General features: G+C 45.6%; 1 protein-coding gene across 7 annotated transcripts in view; it reads right to left on the bottom strand.

Moving 5' to 3' along the window:
* The window catches only part of enah (ENAH actin regulator), a 150,566-nt gene that overhangs the window by 89,971 nt on the left and 35,286 nt on the right, over positions 1–25,309 (bottom strand). The window lies entirely within an intron of this gene.

Genomic DNA, 25,309 nt, shown 5'->3' with positions numbered 1-25,309 from the left:
ACCCCTCCAGATGATCAGAGTTAATCAAGCCTGGCCATCCCAGGGACATTCTTGGTCTCCTGAAAGTCAGGAAGTAATAGAGTGGCTGTCTGGGCGGGAAATGGTATTGGAGAAGTCGTTTATGTAATGACATTGGACATGATTAAAAGGAGAAGACTCTAAGGGAGTCAAATATCCATAAAGATATATCAGAGTGAGTGTGAATATACATGATAGGCAGTCCACCTGCAGAGGGGAAACCATACAGCCTAGGTCTAGTACTTAACAGTCACCCACCAGACTCCTGTCTGTCCACAGTGAGAACTGACAGGCCCATCTCACCACACAGGGCTCTGTTCAAAACTAATGCACTACACACCGAGTGTAAAAAACAATAAGGACTCCTGGTATTTCCATGGCAGACAAAGCTATGATCCCTTATTGATGTAACTTGTTAAATCCACTTCAAAATCAGCCTTGAAACAATTGAGACATGGATTGTGTATGTGTGCCATTCAAAGGGTGAATGGGAAAGACAAAATATTTAAGTGCCTTTGAACAGAGTATGGTAGTAGGTGCCAGGCGCACCAGTTTGTGTCAAACCACAACACTGCTGAGTTTCACACGCTCAACAGTTTCCCTTGTTCATTAAGAATAGTCGACCACCCAAAGGACATCCAGCCAATTTCACAACTGTGGGAAGCATTGGAGTCAACATTGGGGGGTGAAACAAAATTTGAAAGGTGTCTTTACACTCACTGTATAGGCTATAGTAATGGGTGTCATTTGAGACTTGTCCAATGACAGTTGTGTAGGGTGATCCCTGACAACTGTTACCGACTAGCGGGACAAAACAAGTAGGCCAAGGCCCTGCCAGGCAGCAGAGTGAATGATTCACCAACATGCTTCACCCTCCCTCCCACTCCATAGCAACTACTCCAACGGGAGGAGACAGAGGAGCAGAATGTGAGAAGAGGAAAAGAGAGAGGAGGAAAAAAGTAAGAGAATGAGGAGAGAAAGCCAGGGGGACAAGGTACAMGATAGCAGAAGAGAGCCAGGGGACAGTGAGAGGAGAGAGAGAGAGAGAGAACCTCCCCACACAAACTCTCACCATGTGAGTGTCAGCAGGGGAGAAGGCAGTGTTGTTAACAACAAACCATGCAGGGGAAAGGCCCGCGTTTTCCACTTTCTTCATTGAAAGAGGCTTGAAACATGTCTCTCTTCTCCACAGCTCTGCTTGATAAATCAGACTCCATTTCATCTGGCGGTTGTTTCAAATCAATTTAATCAAATCGAATTGGTCACATGCGCCGAATAAAACAGGTGTAGACATTTACCATTAAATGCTTACTTACGAGCTCTTTCCCAACAATGTAGTTAAAAAGAAAATTCACAAAAAAAAGAAAAAAGAAATGGTAACACAAAATAACAATAACAAGACTATATACAAGGAGTACCGGCTCCGAGTCAATGTGCAGGGGTACGAGGTAGTTGAGGTAATATGTACATGTAATTAGATAATAAACAGAATAGTAACAGCGTCTGTGAAAGAGTGTGTGCAGCGACAATATGCGTGTGTGTTGGAGTGTCAGTGTGGTTAGTATGTGTGAGTGTGTGGGTAGAGTCRAGTGAGTGCACATAGAGCCAGTGCAATAATGGGGTCAAAACAAATAGCCATTTGATTAACAGTTCAGCTGTCTTATGGATTGGGGGTAGGAGTTGTTTAGGAGCCTTTTGGTCCCAGACTTGGCACTCTGGTACCGTTTTCCATATGGTAGCAGAGACAAGTCTTGGGTGGCTGAAGTCATTGAAAATGTCTAGGACCTTCCACTGACACCGCCAYGTATAGAGGTCCTGGATGTAGGGCTGGGCGGTATACCATATTTTACGATATACCGGTATTGATGCCGGGACAGGTTTGGGTTTTTACTTTACCTTCTATCAAATCAAATCAAATTTTATTAGTCACATACACATGGTTAGCAGATGTTAATGCGAGTGTAGCGAAATGCTTGTGCTTCTAGTTCCGACAATGCAGTAATAACCAACAAGTAATCTAACCTAACAATTCCACAACTACTACCTTATACACACACACAAGTGTAAAGGGATAAAGAATATGTACATAAAGATATATGAATGAGTGGTGGTACAGAACGGCATGCCCAGAGGCCCAGTAGATGGCTAGAGGACGTTATAACATATGAGCTGTTACCAGTAGGGCCTATGTAAACAAAAGTGATAGAAAGTGCTAGGGTAATGTTAATAAAGATGGCCAAGCTGTGTGAGTAGATGTATAGAGTACAGTAATATACTATGAGATGGTAAGGTGGTGTTGTAACATATATAAGTGGATGAAGTGGTAGTGGTAACATTAAAATACACATGTATTAAGTGGAGCGGAGTTGAGTCAGTAATTTGGCCAAGCAGCGTAAATGTAAGGGTGGATAAGGATGTTAGTTCTTCAAACGGTGAGATAGAATAGGTGTCAGTCTCGGTCGGTGAGCGTGGCTGACTCGCGGATGAATAAGGGGTGCGTGAACAAGGCGGTGGCGGAGGTGGTGTGTTCTGTAATGAATCTGGATGGCCTATCCGCTGAAATCCGGGTGGATGTAGGTGTGAGAGGGCAGGTGTGGGGGTGCAGTCTGAAATCCTGGCGTATGGAAGGGCTAACACCTCCCCATGGATATATCTCACATATGTTACGGTTTCAGGCAATTTGTTTGTTCATAACTTGCTAAAACCCGTCCACCTAATTTGTTTATATATCGACTCACGTGATAGTGGTGTCAGTGGATATTTTATTTAAATCCTCCCCCTACTTATATCTCACTGACCTTTAATGATATAATTAAAACACACCGTGGGCCGTGGCACCCAGGTTGTATTATATTGTGTTGTTGACTTCATCTTAGCCTTACCGGTTGGATTGGTCGAAGCAGTTGCTTTTAGCCCAGGCGGTTTAATACATGTCCCGACGGTATGCGTGCTTCGATTGTGCATCCTGTAGAAGAGTTTTTTGGTGACAAGCCGAATTTTCTTCAGCGCTCCTTGGTGAAGAGGCTGCTGCTGCCTTCTTCACAACGCTGTCTGTGTGGGGACCCATTCAGTTTGTCCGTGATGTACAACCGAGGAACTTAAACTTTCCACCTTCCTCCACTACTGACCCGTCGATGTGGATAGGGGGGTGCTCCCTCTGCTGTTTCCTTGAAGTCCACAATCATCTCCTTTTTTTGTTGACGTTGAGTTGTGTAGGTTATTTTCTGACACACACTACGAGGGCCCTCACCTCCTCCCCTGTAGGCCGTCTCGTCGTTGTTCGTAATCAAGCCTACCACTGTAGTGTCATCCGCCAAACTCATGATGAGTTGGAGGCGTGCATGCCACGGACGTGGGTGAACGGAGTACAGGAGAGGCTCAGAACGCACCTTGTGGGTGGGCGCCAGTGTTGATGTTTTGTGGAGATTGTTGTACAACACAACCTGGGCGGCCCGTCAGGAAGTCAGGACCCAGTTGCACAGGCGGGGTCGAAGACCAGAGGTCTCGAGCTTGATTGACGAGTTTGGAGGTACTATGGTGTTAAATGCTGCTGTAATCGATGAACAGCATTTCACATGGTATTCCTCTTGTCCAGATGGGTTAGGGCAGTGTGCAGTTTTGGTGCGTTGCGGTCTGTCTGTGGATATTGTCGGTAAGCAATTGGAGTGGGTCGTGGTGTCCGGTAGGCGTGAGGTTGATGGTCCTTGACTAGTTCTGTGATGTGCTACGGCGGTAGCGGGTTAGCTCGCATTACCGTTCTTTGGGAACAGGAACAATGGTGGCCCTCTTGAAGCATGTGGGAACAGCAGACTGGGATAAGGATTGATTGAATATGTCCGTAAACACCCAGCCAGTCTGGCTCTGCGCTTCTCGAGGACGCGGCTGGGAATGCAGTCTGGCCTGGCAGCTTGCGAGGGTTAACACGTTTAATGTTTTACTCACTCGGCTGCAGTGAAGGAGAGCCCGCAGGTTTTGGTAGGGCCGTGTCAGTGGCACTGATATAAAAGTTGTTTAGCCTGTCTGGGGGTCCATCGTGCCGACGGGCTGGTTTTTTTGTAATCCGTTATTGACTGTAGACCCTTCCACATACTCTGTGTCTGAGCTGTTGAATTGAGACTCGATTTTGTCTCTGTACTGGGAATCTTAGCCTCTTGTGATGTCTGCTCTGTCTACAACTTTTTAAATCCATGTTTGTTCATCTCGGTACCACATTTGCTTCCTGTCACTTTGCCCTTCTTTTTTCAACGAATGGCTGCCGTCATATCCTTACCGGTTTGGTTGGTTTGGAATTGTTTTGTGTGTGTTACGACATCTGTTCAATGCAGCTTCCTATATTGAACTCGCCTCATCCGAATTCAGATATTCGTTCAATTTGTTGTTGGACGCAATGCGGAACAATCCGCGTGATAGAAGCAGTCTTGAAGCGTGGATTCAGATTGGTCGGACCAGCGTTGAACAGACCTGAGCGCGGGAGCTTGTTGTTTTAGTTTCTGTTTGTAGGCTGGAATCAACAAAATGGAGTCGTGGTCAGCTTTTCCGAAAGGGGGGCGGGGGAGGGCCTTATATGCGTCGCGGAAATTAGTATAACAATGATCTAGGGTTTTTCCAGCCCTGGTAGCACAATCGATATGCTGATAGAATTTAGGGAGTTTTGTTTTTAGATTAGCCTTGTCTATAAGGGCATTTGAATGTTTGGACAGTTAAATGTGACACCCTGTATGTAGTGTCCAATTATATAGTTTACATTGCTACTTGACTCATCTCTCTACGCTCCCTTTCTCTCCATGTCACTTTCCACAGACCTAGCACTGCCCGTCACTCAAGGAGCAAATGTTCCTCGACCACGACACTTACTTTTTTATGGTCAACGCAGCACATGCAGCAATGTTGATGACAACGATGCTGTTTTCACTTCACTTCTTAATATAAATCCASTAGCATTCTATAATTACACTATTAGTTTGTGTTTGTTACATCTGCAAACAGATAACTTGCTAAGAAAATACAAACTAAGCCTAAATCTTGATAGCCGCTAATGCTAATCGCTAGTTAGCTGGCTCGCTAGCTAATACATTTACTGAGTCAGAGCAAACATAATTAGCTATACAGCCTGATACTAACAGTGATGGTGTAGACCTGAATCAGCATGTTGTTTATGCAACAGTATCTTCTAAATCAAAGACGAATATGAGAAGCATGAATATGTTAGCTTCATGAAGTAGCTAAGCGAAAACATTCAATGTAGCCAAAGATTATAGTGTCCGAGGAAACACTTAACACTTTTGGTTCCTAACCTGTCAGAATAACTCCTCCCTGGCATTTGTACTCGATGTCATGTCAAACTACACTGTATTCAAAGTAAGTACCCACTATTATATTCTATAGAATAATCATTATATTTCCATGATTCCAACAGTTCACCCAAGTGTTTTGCTCTAAAATCTCAATTGCAATATTTGGTTAAACATAAGGCCTACATTGTTTGCCCATATCATGCTGCCCTACGTGGCAGTGTCAAAATGACCTCAAATGAGTGCAGGATATGTAGAAATGTAAGAAAATGCTGAATTTTTGGGGGCTATCCTCTGTAGCGCCTTGCGGTCAAGATGCCGAGCAGTTGCCATACCAAGCAGTGATGCAGCCTGTCAAGATGCTCTCAATGGTGCAGCTGTAGAACTTTTTGAGGATCTGAGGGCCCATGCAAATCTTTTCAGCCTCCTGAGGGGGAAAAGGCGTTGTCGTGGCCTTTACACGACTGAGGAAACCAACGGGTGGAACAATGATTATTGATCTCTAGTCAGACCGGAGCTGGCCGAGAGACCGAGAGCAATTCCACAAAAGCCTCAAAGGGAGAAAACAAGATAACAGAACTGCACGGCTGGCTAAACACTGACAGGCCCTGGGCCTAGAGGGAGGAGGGGAGCTCCCAGACTTGATGTGGGAAGTGGATGCTTTGGAAGGAAGGAACAGGGGAGGGCCTCTTACTCAGCAGTAACGTCCTCATCTCACTCAACACACACCCCACTCTCAGCACCCATCAGCATACAGAACTAGAAATAAACTAAGCCCAGCCAAACAGACAGAGCCATGAAGGTCACCAGCCTCTCTCTACAAAGGAAAACAACCAATAAGCAACCTCATGCTCACAGACAAGCCTCAATCCATCTTTGATATGATGACCAATGAGAACAGGGTAGGCACTGTTCAGCCATAATAACCGCTATGCTTACTGGCTGTACATTAGAAGGTAATTGGAACAGCAAATTGCTTTGTCAATAACACAGTACTAGAGTCTATGCACAAGTTACTCTTAAACACTAAAATATTTAAAAATCGGAACAGTATTGTGGCGTAGCTGGAAGGTGATCTATCCTCTTTCAGAGAAAATCATCATTCCATTTTTACGTTCTATTAGCTAATGTGACTATCTTTAGAACTGAATTGCTTTAGCCGGGCAGAGACAGTTCTATATCTGCCTGCCTGCTATAGTCTGCCTGTAGTGACAGTTCTATATCTGCCTACCTGCTATAGCCTGTCTAGTGACAGTTCTATATCTGCCTGCCTGCTATAGTCTGTCTGTAGAGACAGTTCTATATCTGCCTGCCTGCTATATAGTCTGCCTGTAGAGACAGTTCTATATCTGCCTGCCTGCTATATAGTCTGCCTGTAGTGACAGTTCTATATCTGCCTGCCTGCTATAGTCTGCCTGTAGTGACAGTTCTATATCTGCCTACCTGCTATAGCCTGTCTAGTGACAGTTCTATATCTGCCTACCTGCTATAGCCTGTCTAGTGACAGTTCTATATCTGCCTGCTATAGTCTGTCTGTAGAGACAGTTCTATATCTGCCTGCCTGCTATATAGTCTGCCTGTAGTGACAGTTCTATATCTGCCTGCCTGCTATATAGTCTGCCTGTAGTGACAGTTCTATATCTGCCTGCCTGCTATATAGTCTGCCTGTAGTGACAGTTTTATATCTGCCTACCTGCTATAGTCTGTCTGTAGAGACAGTTCTATATCTGCCTGCTAGTCTGTCTGTAGAGACAGTTCTATATCTGCCTGCCTGCTATATAGTCTGCCTGAGTGACAGTTCTATATCTGCCTGCCTGCTATAGCCTGTCTAGTGACAGTTCATTATCTGCCTGCCTGCTATAGTCTGCCTGTAGTGACAGTTCTACATCTGCCTGCCTGCTATAGTCTGTCTGTAGTAACAGTTCTATATCTGCCTGCTATAGTCTGCCTGTAGTGACAGTTCTATATCTGCCTGCTATAGCTCGCCTGTAGTGACAGTTCTATATCTGCCTACCTGCTATAGCCTGTCTAGTGACAGTTCTATATCTGCCTGCCTGCTATAGTCTGTCTGTAGTGACAGTTCTATATCTGCCTGCCTGCATAGTCTGTCTGTAGTGACAGTTCTATATCTGCCTGCCTGCTATATAGTCTGCCTGTAGTGACAGTTCTATATCTGCCTGCCTGCTATAGTCGTCTGTAGTGACATTCTATATCTGCCTGCTATAGTCTGCCTGTAGTGACAGTTCTATATCTGCCTGCTATAGTCTGCCTGTAGTGACAGTTCTATATCTGCCTACCTGCTATAGCCTGTCTAGTGACAGTTCTATACTGCCTGCTATATTCTGCCTGTAGTGACAGTTCTATATCTGCCTGCCTGCTATAGTCTGTCTGTAGTGACAGTTCTATATATGCGTGCTATATAGTCTGCCTGTAGTGACAGTTCTATATCTGCCTGCCTGCTATAGTCTGTCTGTGGTGAAAGAGTGCTAATAACCTGCCAAGAGACTTGAACCCACGAATCCCAGTAGACACAGTAAGCTTCCTAGTCTTAACACACACACCTCCACTAGACACAGTCATCTTCCCAGTGTCAACACACACACACGACAGCAATAAACCCCACAGTCCTCGGTAGAAAGGAAACACTGCATAACACAGAATGGAAGTATTGTGCAACAGTCAATCCAACTGCTTAGATAAAGAGATGACGCGGAACAGGAAAGGATGTGGTCAAAAACAGTTATATGTGGACCATGAACTAGGGCATAATATCCAATGCTAATGAATGGAGAAGAACAATGGAAATGGAGTGAGCTGTAAATTTATTCACAGACTACTGCTTTACTCCGTATTCAAATACATTCTATAACAAAGCTCCTAGTTTCACATTCCCACTGGTTTCCTTGTATCAGACGAGTCATGAAGGAGACGAGTCATAAAGGAGACTAATAATGAAGTACAGTATAGTGCTCTAGTCTAAACCACCAGAGAGAATCTGAAACATAACGCAGGCCTTTGGTAGCTGATCTGCCACCACTTTCCAACCACAGGCAACTGAAACCCAGAGGAATCCAACCCCAGACTAAGTGTCCAGGGCAGGGGAACATGTGTTAGTGGAGCCACACAGCCCTCTCAGTGGGATTGAGGTAGCAACGTGGCATTGGTGGTGGCAGGGCTGCCCTTCCCCATAAACATCAGCGAGGGCGTTCATTACCCCTTCCCTTTCTTTATTAAAATCTGCACAGTCATCTAAGCAATGGTATTGGCTGACCACCAAACACATAACGGTTGAGTAATGTGTGTGTGTACCACAGCTTACTGTTGTCATAACACAGACACTGACCCAGAAAGGCTCTTCGCATCACTGAAGCTAAGGGAAATCAGAAGAATTGACAAAGCGAAACAATGAAGGTACTGTAAGTAGCTAGCTTCCCAGTGAAGGTTGTTGTGGAGTCCTGCCTAATAGATGTGCAGTGAGGAGTGTAGGAAAACAAAGCTAAGGACACTGGCTTCTCTCTCGTTGCAGATTGTAGCATTTCAAGACTGGCCTTAATGCTTTGTTAAGCAGACCCAGACAGACACACACCCTCTCATTATAGTCCTGATTCCATTCAGAGTCTCCTTATCTCCCCATTAGGCCCTCTCAGTACACCTACACAGCTGGCTCTGCATGGGCTCTGTTCAGCCTCTCTGAAGGACAGGGTGCAGTACTCCTCTGAGTATCACCACTCCCTTAGAGACATATCAGAAGGGGTCATATAGCGTGAACTCTATAGTAAACACAAACACAGTACACACAAAGCTGTAACGTTTGAGCTAGGTGGAATTGGAACACGAATAGGGGAGCGTTTACCTTCTTTCCCTTCATTAATGTTAATGTCTCTATACCAAAATATAACATCAAAGGGCCTGGATGTGAGAGATGAGGGAGAGCAAGCTAGCGGTGGTGACGTCAGAAAAGCACTCCAGGGACTAGCTAGACCTGCCTGCTTACGCAATACAGCGTCTGCCTTCTATAACCCTACCAAAGAACACATGGCAACATATCGCCGCTCTGTTTCTTACTGCTAAGAACAGGAATGCAAATTCTTTTGGAAGGAACACTCCATTATTTAGGTGTGTAAACGGGTCCAAATCATTATTTTCATCAACACAGTCGAATGAACAGACCCCATGTGGAGGTTTGTTTGACTGTCCAAGTCTTAGAAATAAAACTGTTCTCTGCAGTTTTCTGGATTTCCTTCAGACTCGTCAGTCAATCAGTCAGTCTCCCCTGGGGAAGACAGACAGCCCTTCCTCTGCCCCCTGTAGGCGCTACACCACAGGGAGGCCTCGGTCGATGGTTGTGTGGTTTCTGATTGTCCACATTGCCACAGAGAGAGCATAGCAACCCTGAGCCTTAAATGGTGTACTCGCATGCAGTGGTTAGGGCTAAACAAACAGGAATGTTGGCCTAGGAATCAGTCCGCAGTTTTAATGCCATGTTTGCTTTAACAAGCGGCTGAACTATGCTCTATACTCAAAACTAAATCCGAGGACGAACCCTGTAAATCTAAAACAAAACAAAGTATGACAAAAGAAACACGAAGGACAATGTTTTTTTCCCCACAACTCATGTTCTGAGCCTCTGTATAGATCTAGATAGAACTTGTTTGTTTTGGACTTAGCTCTGAATTTCCATGGCCAGCATGGTCTGCRCTGTGTGGCTGGATGAGAGGGCCAGGGAAGAGGGCAGGGTTGAGGGATGGGTTGCTGTTCATGGAGCAGTGACGGGAGACAGGCGCCCACAACTGCAGCATCCAACGGACACTCAACACTGGGGCAGATTTACTGCCCAACGCAGACAGAGCTAGCAAGGGGGAAGAGGCATCCAGGTATGGACACAGGAAGGCTGTACAACTCAATTAGCCGCTAACTGCTAACTAGAACCAGTCAGTTAAGCAGTCAAAATACCACACTAAGGGAAATGTGCAGGGAATGAGAAGAATATAGTAGTACTAAAACCAAGTCTAATTGTTTGTTCGAAAATGGAAAACAAAAAAAACATGAGTAGCCACGGTTACCGGACAAACCGTGAATATAATGTCAGTCACTGTGACAGAAACCACCTCCAATGAAGGCGTCTGCTAAATTACTGATATGTAAATGTAACGAGGGCTCATTTACCTGGAAAGTCAACCAAAGCAATATTGATTTGTCAGTTCAGCATTCTGCCTGACGTGATTACGCGTAACCACATGTCAGTGAGGGGAAAGAAAATAATTCTTCCAGTCCATCTGGAAGGCATTAGGGGAGGGGATGAATGAGAGGTCCACAGGCAGTGGTATATAAAGTGTGTTGAGGGACTGGTGTGGGTCAAGGTTATGGTTCAAGACTTCAACTGGACCCAGAGTCCTGTAGAGCCAGAGTGAAGACTCCTAAGGGACACACACACACACACACACACACACACACACACCCCCCACTGGGGCTAGCCTAGAACACTTTGATCCACCACTGGCTGACACACACACAGCTGATAGTGCAGCAGCACAGCACACTTCCCCACATGGGCTTCCCGTGCAGCAGAGTGAACATACCAGTACTAGCCTCCACTGTCTGAAAACCAGAACCTGGCCCCTACTCAGGTGGCTACTTGCTTGCAGTGTCCCTCACACAGTGAATGAGGAGGAGCAGAATCTCAGGCCTAGCCTAGCCTGACACCAGAGTACTGCTGGCTAGAGATGGGATGCAACGGTACCCTTAACTCAACATGTGACCAGAGAGCGGACTGTTCTGTTCCTAGAATGCTTCCTTCAGAGCACAAAACGTGATATGCTTTCATTTGCTCAGCAAACAGCTCACAGAGGTAGTTTAAACACTCCTACGTTTTAACACTTTCTCCACAGCTCCAGACCTATAGCAGACAGAAATAATATTGTGGATTCCTCTCAGCTATGGTAGAAGAGCAGAAGGGGAGGCGTGAGAAATGTCACTGCTGTAAACTCACTGATGGTGGTGCCAGAAGCCTGCTGTTGTTCAGACTGTTAGAGGCCCAGTGTAGTTAGAGGTGTTGGACTGTGACCATCAGACCCCTGCTGAGAAATGAATGGAGGTCCAGTATCAAGGCTAATGCTAGCAGGCTAACGCTAGTATGCTAATCACTGAAAGACCTCAACCTCCCACTCCTCTTCAGCTTGTATTCAATTTAAAAAGACACCCGACTGATTACAGAGGTAAGATCTTAATTAGATCACCCTGTTGCACGAGAACGTGTAGTGTATTTGAGACTTGATTTTCCCTTACGAAAAATGTATCTATCAACCCCTACAAAAATGTCGGCTCAAATTAAGATCCTACATCTGTATGTCATCAATAAGGAATTCATATGACTCATAGATGGTTTGGTGATAGTCTGGACCATCTGTATAGCTTTGGCAAACATGTCTGGCATGACAACAATAGTCAGAGGCAGATCGTTATAAGAGTTGGCTAGATAACACAGCGCTCTGTAGCCAGGATCGTTTCCAGCAGAAGCATTGGAACACTTTGTGGTCTTGTTATCCTTGAATGCACTGTAAATCCCAGTGTAAGAATGAAATACCATGAACACGCTACATTTTTCTAAACAGACTAAATCATGTAATAGAGATGGAAAGAGAAAGCCTTGATTGTCAGGAGTAGCACTACATGAACACTGAACAGTACAGTCAGTCGTTTCCAAGTTCAAGCTGTTCTCTTAAACGGCTGACAGTTGTACTGATGTCCCTAAAAGACAAGACAAGGTGTGTGTGTCGCTCTCAACCCCCTCCACAGCATGTCACAGTGCAGAAGGAACATTCTCAGTGGAAAGAGTGCAGAAAATGGATTCATTTTCATTCACATGAAATCTCCCTCAGACCTTTCACACCATGTGAAACTAGTAATAAGGAAGACTGGTTGAAGGGGGGCATGTTGTGGAAATGTGCAGTGAGCCCCCTCCCTCAGTAGTCACAATCCTTCATTGGCGCTTCACAAATTTTCTCCAAACTACAGCCATCGCCTTAGCAACACTGTGTAGGTGGGTGGGTTTTGGTTTGGATCCCTGGCTGCTTCCCCATAGCTGGGAAAGAGCGAGACACCCAGACTAAACCATTCATCGCTCTCACTATTTCACACACAGGCTTGGAGAGCATCAGACAAGAGGGATTGACCTATTGCCTTGGTGTGTGTGTGTGTGTGTCACTATGCTTGCATGCATGTCCACGGGTGGTGAGGGAGTGAGAACGTAAGATCACAACTGTTGTACTCAGTCATTACATCCTGCAGTCTGATTATCCTCCTTTCACACACACACACACAGTCAATCACCAGCAGCTGTTTTCCTGGTCCTGCCATACGTACCGCCAACACCTTACCTCACCTCTTACCTCCGCTCTGACGCCAGCCATACAGAGGGAGCCCACTCCTCACCACCAACCAAACATAGTATAGCACAGAGGGAGCCCACTCCTCACCACCAACCAAACATAGTATAACACCTGTCTCTTATACACATCTAGATGTGTATAAGAGACAAGCCATACAGAGGGAGCCCACTCCTCACCACCAACCAAACATAGTATAACACAGAGGGAGCCCACTCCTCACCACCAACCAAACATAGTATAGCACAGAGGGAGCGGACCAACAGCTTAAAAATACACACCACTCACTGCCATGAGTCATGCATAACACAAGCAGATTTGGTGGGATAGACAGCGAGAGCAAAGGGGGGGGGGGGGGGAGAGAGCGAGAGAGACAATGTTCATTCATGCTGCTTGATAGGCAGGACAATGTGAGGCATCACTGTAAAAACATTCAGGCGGGCCAGCTGCTGAGGTGACATCTCTGAGCTGGCTGAGGCTAAACTATATGGGCTGTATTTACGAGGCAGGGGAGGCCTGCCCTCAGCCGCTGGCACACAGACTGGAACACTCTAAAATGGGACAGTTGACTGACCATTAATACCTTCATAATGATGACTTTGTGAGCTGTTCACACTGGGGCTCATGCAGCAGAGGCGATCACAAAGCACAATTCAAATCTGAAATGTAGCTCAACTGGAAAACAGGAGGCATTCGTATGCTTTCAGGAGATAAGTGGAAATTGGGCACAACTTTATTACCTTCTGTGAAGCCACATTCTGAACGTGTGATATTTTCAGTACATGTGATGCAATCTTCCGGTCAGATGACAAGGGTCAGTACCAGCTCTCGTTCATCGGAGCAAGCGTGTTAACTGGTACATTCAGGATCAACACTTTCAACACAGGACTCAAGTGACATGGAGTAAGCTAGTCATAAATTCCAAAAATGTACCTTTCCAGGGAAAAACCTTTCTTAATCTTGTACTGTAGTAGCAGTTGTGAAGAACACAGACCATCCCTGTGGATTCAGTTCCACCCTAATGAAGTAATTCCCCATAGGACACAGAGGACCCATGGGACCACTAGATTACTGGGTCCTTCACTGGTGTGAGCAACAAGTAGCTGCCTTTGATTGGCTGTAATTGGTCTGAGCTTTGACAGTACCATGGTAACCAGCTCCAGGTTGAACCCCTGGGGAGTGGCAGAATAAACCCTGTGCAGGTCTGTTCACCCACGACTTTAACACCAGTTTGCCGACAACACGGAAGTGGTAGGCCTCATCACCGACGACAATGACACGGCCTATAGGGAGGAGGTCAGAGACCTGCAGTGTAGTGCCAGGACAACAACGTCCCAATCAACGTCAGCAAGACAAAAAAGGTGCCGATCGTGGACTACCGGATTAGGAGGGCAGAGCACGCCCCCATTCACATTGGCGGAAAGCCCGAAAATTTGTCTCAAGTCTTCTTGGGTATGACGCTACAAACTTGGAACACCTGTATTTGGGGAGTTTCTCCCATTCTTCTCTGCAGATCCTCTCATGCTCTGTCAGGTTGGATGGGGAGTGACGCTGCACAGATATTTTCAGGTCTCTCCCGAGATGTTCGATCAGGTTCAAGTCCGGGCTCTAGCTGGGCCACTCAAGGACATTGAGACGTGTCACGAAACCACTCATGCATTGACATGTACTGTCAACTGTGGGACCTTATATAGACAGGTGTGTGCCTTTCCAAATCATGTCCAATCAATTTAATTTACCACAGGTGGACTTCAATCAAGTTGAAGAAACATCTCAAGGATGATCAATGGAAACAGGATGCCCCACCTGAGCTCAATTTCAACTTAAATGCCAAGGGTCTGAATAATTATTTTATACACTGCTCAAAAAAATAAAGGGAACACTTAAACAACACAATGTAACTCCAAGTCAATCACACTTCTATGAAATTAAACTGTCACTTAGGAAGCAACACTGATTGACAAATATTTTCACATGCTGTTGTGCAAATGGAATAGACAAAATGTGGAAATTATAGGCAATTAGCAAGACACCCCCAAAAAAGGGTGATTCTGCAGGGGGTGACCACAGACCACTTCTCAGTTCCTATGCTTCCTGGCTGATGTTTTGGTCACTTTTGAATGCTGGCGGTGCTCTCACTCTAGTGGTAGCATGAGATGAAGTCTACAACCCACACAAGTGGCTCAGGTAGTGCAGTTCATCCAGGATGGCACATCAATGCGAGCTGTGGCAAAAAGGTTTGCTGTGTCTGTCAGCGTAGTGTCCAGAGCATGGAGGCGCTACCAGGAGACAGCCAGTACATCAGGAGACGTGGAGGAGGCCGTAGGAGGGCACAACAACAGCAGCAGGACCGCTACCTCCGCCTTTGTGCCAGGAGGTGCACTGCCAGAGCCCTGCAAAATGACCTCCAGCAGGCCACAAATGTGCATGTGTCTGCTCAAACGGTCAGAAACAGACTCCATGAGGGTGGTATGAGGGCCCGACGTCCACAGGTGGGGGTTGTGCTTACAGCCCAGCACCGTGCAGGACGTTTGGCATTTGCCAGAGAACACCAGATTGGCAAATTCGCCACTGGTGCCCTGTGTTCTTCACAGATGAAAGCAGGTTCACACTGAGCACATGAGCACATGTGACAGACGTGACAGAGTCTGGAGACGCCGTGGAGAACGTTCTGCTGCCTGCAACATCCTCCAGCATGACCGGTTTGGCGGTGGGTCAGTCATGGTGTGGGGTGGCATTTCTTTGTGGGGCCGCACAGCCCTCCATGTGCTCGTCAGAGGTAGCCTGACTGCCATTAGGTACCGAGATGAGATCCTCAGACCCCTTGTGAGACATATGCTTGACACATGCACATTTGTGGCCTGCTGGAGGTCATTTTGCAGGGCTCTGGCAGTGCACCTCCTGGCACAAAGGCGGAGGTAGCGGTCCTGCTGCTTTTTAAACACATGGGTGTCTATATATGGAAAAATATGTTTAAAAATTTCAACCAAATAGATTGTTCGAAAGAACAGATGACTTTCAGTCAATTAAGATACATTTTTTGGGGGTCGGGGACAGCCTTTACAACTCTTCACATAAACTGCTGCTATTATCAAATCCTGATTGCCTAGTCACTTTTACCCCTACCTACATGTACATATTAGCACAATTACCTCTACCTCGTACACTTGCACTCGGTACCGGTGCTACCAAACCGGTTCCACATACTGTAGTAACACAAAATAGACTATTTCCTTTCTTATTCTTAGCAAATTTGTCTTCATTTTTAACTCTGCATTGTTGATAAAGGACTCGTAAGTATGCATTTCACGGTAAAGTTGTATTCGGCTCATGTGACAATAAAATTGTATTTGAGGTCTGTCTGAGGTTCTAACTGCAAGAGGTTCTAGTAGAGAGGTGTGGGAGAGACATTGTAATACAGTGTTGTCATACTAAAACTGCACCATGTGTACTCCCTCTGCACTCACCAGGTGTGAAGGATCATAACTCAATCAAAAAGCAGAAACAAACCAAACAGGTTCCACATAAACGGAATGAGACTGCAAAACGATGACATGGTAACTGAAAGAAAAACATGTCATACAGAATGTGTTTGAGGGGAAACTTAGTTTGCGTGCAGCCTCAACCCTCCAGAGGCTCCAACCTTGTGAACACACTGCTAGCTTCTGTGTGAGTGACAGCAGCAGCACTGTGTTTGTGAACACGCCAACCTCATCAGGCGTTTGAAGGGTGGCTAGCGGGACGGTGAGAAAGTGGCAGGTTAGTGCAAACTTGGACCAGTTCCTCCTCTGGAGGTGTTTTACCCTACTGGGCACTGTGGGCTGCCATTCAGCCAGTCACCGAGAGGAGTTCATATGGAACACAGCCATCAATCTACCACCACCCCCATGGCTAACAGAACAGGCCCTGTTGGGCTACATGGGAACAGGCTGGACACCACTGGTTTTTGTCTCAGGGTTGACTGGCCACGTTGTTTGTGTTACTCAACATCCATGCCTCGCGGTGGAAAATACACAAGCAGAGATCATCCGTTCACCTACTCTGCGTCTCACAAAAACACGGTGGTTGGAACCCAAAAGGACAGATCTCCACCGGTCTAATGTCCATTGCTCGTGTTTCTTAGCCCAAGCAAGTCTCTTCTTATTGGTGTCCTTTAGTAGAGGTTTCTTTGCATCAATTCGACCATGAAGTCCTGATTCACACAGTCTCCTCTGAACAGTTCATGTTGAGATGTGTCTGTTATTTGAACCCAATTAATTTGGGCTGCAATCTCTATTGAACTCATCCTCTGCAGCAGAGGTAACTCTGGGTCTTCCTTTCCTCTGGCGGTCCTCATGAGAGCCAGTTTCATCATAGCGCTTGATGGTTTTTGCGACTGCCCTTGAAGAAACTTTCAAAGTTCTTGACATTTTCCGGATTGACTGACCTACAGGTCTTAAATTAATGATGGACTGGACTCTTCCACGCAGAGGGGAGGGGGGATTGATGTAGGGGTTTTGTGACACCTCACGCCCGGACGTAAATTGTATGCCGCAAAGGACTCTTTTTACCCATTAGTATTGGTGATTGGAATGTAACTTTGTAACAGAGACTTTTTTTCACACAACCAAAAATTCTTAAGTCGCCAATTTTTTCTTTAACTAGGCAAGTCAGTTAAGAACAAATTCTTATTTACAATGACGGCCTACACCGGCCAAACCCGGACAACGCTGAGCTAATTGCGCGCCGCCCTATGGGACTCCCAATCACGGCCGTACACTGGAACAATATTCCTAACATCCGAATGTGGGGAATGATGAAAGATGGTCTATGGAAAACTAATGTCTATTTTGTGATGTCATGAAACATTTATTTCAACGTTATAAACAGGAATATTGTTCCTTGAACACTATACACACTGCATGTCAGGTTTTCATCCTTACGTTGCGTAGGAAATATCAAGGACACAGAGTATTTTTGTTAAGACAGGAATGTGATTTTAGTTTTCTAACGAGATCATAGTTTTGATGATACTTTGCCTATGTAAGTAGCCATGCCCGAGGGAGCTCAGAGTGTGTCAGCATGACAGAACACCCCCTTTTTACCAGAGTATAAAGGATGAGTTGAGAATTAACATATCAGACCAGAAGGACTCTAGCTGCAGCGTCGGTCTCCATTGGTTACAACCCTGAAAATCAACACGAGGTGAAGATGACAAAGTAGCCTCTCTAACAATCAATGTTACAGCTGAGTAGCTGTTCTAAGTACTGTATATAAGAAAGTGATTTTAAGTAGGACCATCCTGTTATTCTCTTCAAAACGTTGTCTACTACACTGCTCGTATCACCCCACTGGGGATCATCGACACGGCTGATTAGCTGTCTTCAGAGGACCACTCTTCCAGAACGAGTGAAAGTAAACACCATCCTGTTAGTTCTGCTTCAGACTACAGGACAAGGCATTGAAGCCACGGCCAACTAAGGAGGACATTGTGACCTCTTGTAGATAAATCAGAGCCTTACACTTAAGAGCTCGGGAGACGGAATAACAGAACCCTTTCCACAAAGGCCTGGGTCCAACAGAGATAAACAACGAAGGAAGACATTCAAACACATAAATACATTCATTATCTTTTACTCCAAACAGGTGGCGGTTCAGGGGTAAAGTATTATGATTACTGTGAGCGTAGCTTCAAGTGTATAAGTGTTCTCTTTCTCCCTTTTCCCCCCCTCCATTTCACCCTCTTTTGATAAACAAGCAGTCATGCTGTTAATACGATCAAAACAGGTTCCTAGCGGACTAAGTTTCTAATCAATAACCTATACCGTGTGTGTGTGTGTGTGTGTGTGTGTGTGTGTGTGTGATATATATATATCCTGTGTTATCATTTAGTTACTAAATAATTAAATCAATGTGTGTGGTACGGAATGATCAGTAAAGCTGGGGTTTGTGCAGATGCAATGAGTATGCTAATTATGAGACCAATATGTGGTAATGATTAATACTTATCAATATATATCATCTAGAGTTTAATTCGGGAGATGGTAACTCGTTAAACAACTTCCGTGGTGCCACAAATCCTAATGAGTTGTTACATGATTCATTTAATTTGAGTAAAAGTTAAACCTAGTTAGTTGATTTGATACATAAATCATCAGATTAATGTCATGCGTTATTTCATGGTTTTGAGGTCTTCACTATTATTCTACAATGTAGAAAACAGTTAAAAAAAGGGGGGGGAAAAGAAAGAAACCCCCTGGAATGATTAGGTGTCCAAACTTTTGACTGGTACTGTATATGCGTTTGAAATTATGATTTTGCTTCAGCCCCCAGTAGGCAGAGGCTAAATACGCTCAGTGCACATAGAGCAGATATGTGAAGGAATTGATATTAATATTTGATGAGGATTCTCCTTTGCTTAACTTGATGTTTATGGTTTGCTTAATGTTCCGGCAGCCAGACTAAGTAGTGTACATGTCCACTGCTCGTTGGGGAGCTAGGCAGGAGAACGATACAATGAGCATAGAAACAGCAGCATCTGAGAACTACTTCTAGTAACATCAACATCCGCGTCAGGAAATATATATAACGTCATGTCATACCAGAGGAATAACGGAAGAATTTAGATATTAATGGACCAAACTCTTCACCTATTTCATAGAACAAGGCTTCATGTGAAACCGTTCCTGTCCAACCCTTCAAGCTGTGTTTAAGATGCCACAAGCCTGGAGGCTCTGCATGAAAAATATGCAACAGTTTATTTGATGAGGAAGACACGACTGCAGGGCACATTCTGTACTGAGAGAAAACCCCAAAAAGATTCTCCGACGTAGAGAGGAGGAATCTAGTACTATAATAGACTATACAGTACAGAAAGTAGGCAGGCTACAGTACCTACCGGTAGATGTCCATTTTGGAAGACAAGCAGCATGATCTTTCATTAAGGATGAAGCTGGAAGCCTTGCGGTGTGTGGAGGTGTGGAGCTGCATGGCTCTCCCCCAGCCCCCCCCTCCCCCCTCGACACTCCCCTTGACTCAGCTCAGCGCCCAACGCTCACCGTTACTGCTGCCAGACTCAGGGCGGTGCAGTCCGTCCCGCCGTCCACCTTTCTCTCTACCACCCTCTCGGATTCATGTTGCCCCCTTCTTAAAAAGTCAGTGACTCATGATGAAGTGCTGGATGGGTGCTGCGAGTCAGCGATGCTGCTGCTCCATGCTAGCCTAGCACTGATGTGAACGACTGCTGATGCGGAATACGGCTTCTCACAGTGGTGGAGGGGTAACCTAGCAACAGGCTCTCACCCCACCCCTCACCTTGCAGGCAGACAGTTGTTAAATGAAGATCACGTTTGGAGAAGATGAAATCAGTGCGCGCACACACACACAGGTGTTTATAGCTGGCCTCAGTTCAGCAGAGCTTTCTACTCCTCTCCCTCTTATTCTCTCTCCACCCCCCACCCCCCTCATCTGTCTCCCTCCAAAATAGACATATCATAATAACCAGGCAGAATTAGCGGTGTTTCGGAGCGTATTAACGAGGCTTAACCAGGCATTGACACACACGTTGACAGGAAGTCTCCCTTTCTGCGGGTGATGATTATAAAACTACAAAACTAAAAAGAGGACCCATTGTCTGAAAATGAACGGATATGACCAGAATCAGCAGTGCTTATGTAACAGTTTTCATGTACAGTATGGAAAGAGCACTGAGGGTATGGCATTGCTCCTGGAGTCCTGATGACAGGTTAGTCAACACAGGTTCGTAATCACCCTCTCCCACACACAACCTTCAGCCAACAACATTCATCTGGACACACACACCCCTCCTGTACTGGCTACTCCATGCTTGTTATCAGCAGTCACTCAGCACAGTCAGAGAGGATTAACCATGTGATAGCCCCGACAACCCTGGCTGATTAAACCATAGAAACCAACCACTCTCAGAGTCACTGTATCATTTTGAGGTCAAAGTTGTCCTTAACCACATATTTAGGGTCAGATTACCAGACCCATAATCCTAATCTTAGACTAACCTTTAGAGAGGTTACCGACTCCACCTCTAATGATACTACTTTTCCCCTTCCATAAAGCCCCAGAAGGGCTGACAGAACAGATGCGTGTGTGGCAAGGGTGGGCGGTAGAGAGAGGAGTGATTCCAGACCTCACTGCATGTTAAGCGGCGGTTGGTTCGCCATGGGAACTGGAGTGAGTAACAGGTCAACTGCAAGGACACAGTCAGTAACAGACAGAGCAGGGCTGCCCCTGCAGATGCATGGTCATAATCAGGACCCCACCTCACTCATGAACCCATAAACACTTGTATTAATTATATAGGTGATGACTATGGAACCTGTGATTGGACAGAAACATTTCAATACCTCAACAAGACTAATCTCACTATGGATGACTAAATCACTGAGCGGCACAGAGACTGTTTACATGCTAAAGAAGAAATGCCATAATTTACAATATGACAACTCCTCTGTTTACCTGTTGATGTATCCTCATCGGGATAGTATAACGGAAATATGCACAACACAATAAAAAGGCATAAAACCTCAGTTTAGAAAAATATATCTGCCCTGGGAATTAATTGTAGTGTCGGATAAAAGCACTTTCATGAGAGATATTGGTCCCACGTTCAGTAACCCGCAAGTCAAGAGCTGTCACATTAAGAGCTGTACGATTCAATTAGGTGCAGCACTCACAGAGGAAAACACACTGCTGGTGGGGTATTCTTTACAATACACGTAATGAGAACACATGAGACACTAACTGGCACATAATGGCAAAAAAATGGAACTTGACCAAAATCAACATTAGAGCACAGATGCATATGTTTCGTACCACAACCACAGCCATAGACAGCAGGAAAAGATATCCAGCTGTGTAATGCCAAGCCCCTCAAGCTAGTCAAGCCAGGCCGACCACGTGAGGAGATTCTGCTCTCCATTTCCCCTCCCTCTGCACATTTTGCATTAAAATGTCACCACAGGTGGAGCATGGTTGGCAGGTGACTCAGAGCCATCTCTCCACCGCTGAGAGCGAGCGAGCGTGCCAGAGAGTGTGCGTGCGCTCCCCCAGACAGAGCCCGCTCTCGCCCCCACCCCAGACCGAGAGCACGCGCCCGCCCACAAGCCCCACCCCACCAGACAGAGGACGCGCCCGCAAGCCCCGCCCGATCAAGGATCTCTGTACTTTGCTCCGTTCATCTTTCCCTCGATCCTGACTAGTCTCTCAGTCCCTGCCTCTGAAAAATATCACAGCATGCTGCTGCCACCACCATACTTCACCATAGGGCTGGTGCCGGGTTTCCTCCAGACGTGATGCTTGGCATTCAGGCCAAAGAGTTCAATATTGGTTTCATCAGACCAGAGAATATTGTTACTCATGGTCTGAGAGTCTTTAGGTGCCTTTTGGCAAACTAAGTGGGCTGTCATGTACCTTTTACCGAGGAGTGGCTTCCATCTGGCAACTACCATAAAAGGCCTGATTGATGGAGTGCTGCAGAGATGGTTGTCCTTCTGGAAGATTCTCCCATCTCCACAGAGGAACTCTGGAGCTCTGTCAGAGTGACCATCGGGTTCTTGGTCACCTCCCTGACCAAGGCCCTTCTCACCGGATTGCTCAGTTTGGCCGGGTGGCGAGCTCTAGGAAGAGTCTTGGTGGCTTCAAACTTCTTCCATTTAAGAATTATGGAGGCCACTGTGTTCTTGGGGACCTTCAATGCTGCAGACATTTTTTGGTACCCTTCCCCCAGATCTGTGCCTCGACACAATCCTGTCTCAGAGCTCTACAGACAATTCCTTCGACCTCATGGCTTGGTTTTTGCTCTGACATGCACTGTCAACTGTGGGACCTTATATAGACAGGTGTGTGCCTTTCCAAATCATGTCCAATCAATTGAATTTAGCACAGGGAGACTACAATCAAGTTGTAGAAACATCAAGGATGATCAATGGAAACAGGATGCACCTGAGCTCAATTTCAAGTCTCATTGCAAAGGGTCTGAATACTTACGTAAATAAATGTGCAAAAAAAATTAAAAACCTGTTTTCACTTTGTCATCATGGGGTATTGTGTGTAGCTAGATGAGGGAAAAAATGTATTTAATCAATTTTAGAAACAGGATGTAACGTAACAAAATGTAGAAAAAGTCAAGAGGTCTGAATACTTTGCAAATGCCCTGTATTTGTTATTGTGAGGTCACTGGCAATTCCCAGCCCTAACAAATACCCTGCTTAGATCACCTCTACCCATTCCAGCTGCCCCATGACTACATGACATCAGAATGCCAGGAAAACGCAGGTTTTAAGAAGCCCTTTAACCCTATACCACTGAGGGGACATAAATCAGAACTGGTATACAGTATCCTCCCCTTTAATCTAACTGTACAGGGCTCCGTCTACCAGCATCTGAGCATGTGTGGATGAAAGCAGAGAAACAAAGAGCAGAATGAGTCAATTACATCATTAAGCAGTACATCACCACTTTTCTGCCCTCATGGGAGGGTAAAAAGGTCACGGCTGAGTCTGGTCAGAGACAGGCAGCAGAGGCAGTTCAGAAGAAAACGTACAACAAAGAGAACAAGGGGAAAACTACAGAGTGCGATGAATACATTTGCCCTTCGCTGCTAAACTAAGGACGACACCCAGCTTCCCAAAGGCTCTTCTCTTTCCCAGCAGTTTTATCTGCACAGACAAGCAAAATCAGCCTCTATTCAGATCACACTGGCAAAAACAGTCATGTGCGGCAGCACTTCCGAGCATTGTGGGATCCAGGTCTGAATAACAAAAACAGTAGGGGGGAAAATAGTGAGAAAAAGAGGGAATCAGGTAAGTGTTGGGCAGTCTTTTGCCTTTAATTGACTTTGCCAGGCAACGCAATGCACTGCATCATGGCATCACTGACTTCAAAGCGTCAGGACTATTAATTATATATCAGATGAGATGCGCCAGGTGTCCAGGGGCCTTAGGAGATAAGTGCAGCAGACCAAGTCACGACCAGGAGGAAGAAACAATGAGATGGGGAGAAGGAGGGAGGAGAGGGGGATTGTGTTACAGTACAGACAGCTGTTAAACATAACTGGGTTAGCGTCCGTGCGCTGGTGGCAAATGGAACCCTGCTGCAGTGTAACAGACTCTGCGCCCCCTTGAAGCCCAGGCTACCCGACAAAGAGGAGGAGACTTTGTAGGAGACTATATTGAGCTCCAGCTCCACTGAAATCAGCGGAGAAAATCACTGATGACGAGCTCCTGACACCTGCACTGTAATACAGGACATCTTAACCAGAGAGAGAAGGAAAGGGACAAAGGGAGACGGAGAAGAAGAGGGACAGGCACAGACAGTAAAAGGAGAGAAGCTGGAAGAAAGGACAATGGAATAAAAAGAGAGATCAAAGAGAGAGTTGAGGAAAGTCAAAGAGGACTTGAGAGGTTGAGTGAGGAATCAAGATAGAACGTGAGCGACGAAAGTAAGAGATAGAAGTTTTGCCAAGGCTGGGCTTTAAAAGGAGCCTCCCAAGGCAAGCTGTGTTCGTAACACTGTTCCAAGTATTAAGGCTGTCACAGGCCCAGACAGAGGTAATGGATAGCCAACACATGGAAAAGACTCCCTGCTCCACCAGATGACTTTTACCACACTGCAGACAGTCATGCTAGTCTGGCTAACACCTAACTCTCAAAGTTCTCCTGACTTCAGAGTCTGGAATGACTCTTTGATGTTGTCGGCGCAATGCATTGACAAAGTGGGCTGTGCTTTTACTGTTTGGTTCTCTATGTCTTTCTCACTCAAACATGCAGAGATCCTGAGCACCGGCCACTTTCATTACAAGTTGGATTTTCAAATCCAAACAATGAGGTCTCAACCCCGAAGTAAAAAATATATATTTGAGAGAACCAATCAAACAAACAGCCTCCTTTCCAGACCAGTGTGGTCACAGCTCTCCCTCTGCTGTGAGGCACATGGGTCGCGTCAGCCAGGCTACAGTCGTGCTACAATGGTTTTACATTTCCATGTCAAATAGGAGGTACGTAGGGGGTGTGAGGATTTTCCAAAAATGTGTCTGGTGCTTGAGTCTTGGGCGACTGGTGGAATTTGCAGCTGCAAGTGATGCATTTTGATGAGTTATARTGTCAATATTAAATGGTTTAGGATCCTCATCAAAGATGGTATGGTTGTGTGGTGTATAGGCGTACAGTATGCAAAGACTTTCCTTGGATGGCTACGGTCTGTGTCCAACCACCTAATAGAGCAGGTAAAATATTGGACATCCAGCTCAGTAGAGATATGATCACAACAAGTCACCACTTGAGGGCTATAACCTAAGTAAAACTGATCATGGATCAGCATGAAGGGCAACTCCCACAAACAATGACAGATACTGAACACAAGGATAAATATCAAATTCCTTCCTGGACAAAAATTCAAAAACTCCTTTTCTTACACTGATCAGAGGATGGAGGATACAGATGGGACTTCACACACAGGTTATTCACCAGCAGCTGGACTGTGACGATGGCCGGCTATATGAAATMACACGTGTAATTGAAACTGCTTTGATGGCAAAAGGAGACAGAGGGTAGCAGTCAGACTTACAAAAAAAGGGAATCCTAGCCTGGGTACACAGTTTATCAT

Source organism: Salvelinus sp. IW2-2015, linkage group LG28 (genome assembly GCF_002910315.2).
Source record: "Salvelinus sp. IW2-2015 linkage group LG28, ASM291031v2, whole genome shotgun sequence".
In the NCBI taxonomy this organism is placed as follows: Eukaryota; Metazoa; Chordata; class Actinopteri; order Salmoniformes; family Salmonidae; genus Salvelinus; species Salvelinus sp. IW2-2015.
Note: the sequence above shows the minus strand (reverse complement) of the source record. Positions and strands in the feature narration are given on the sequence as shown.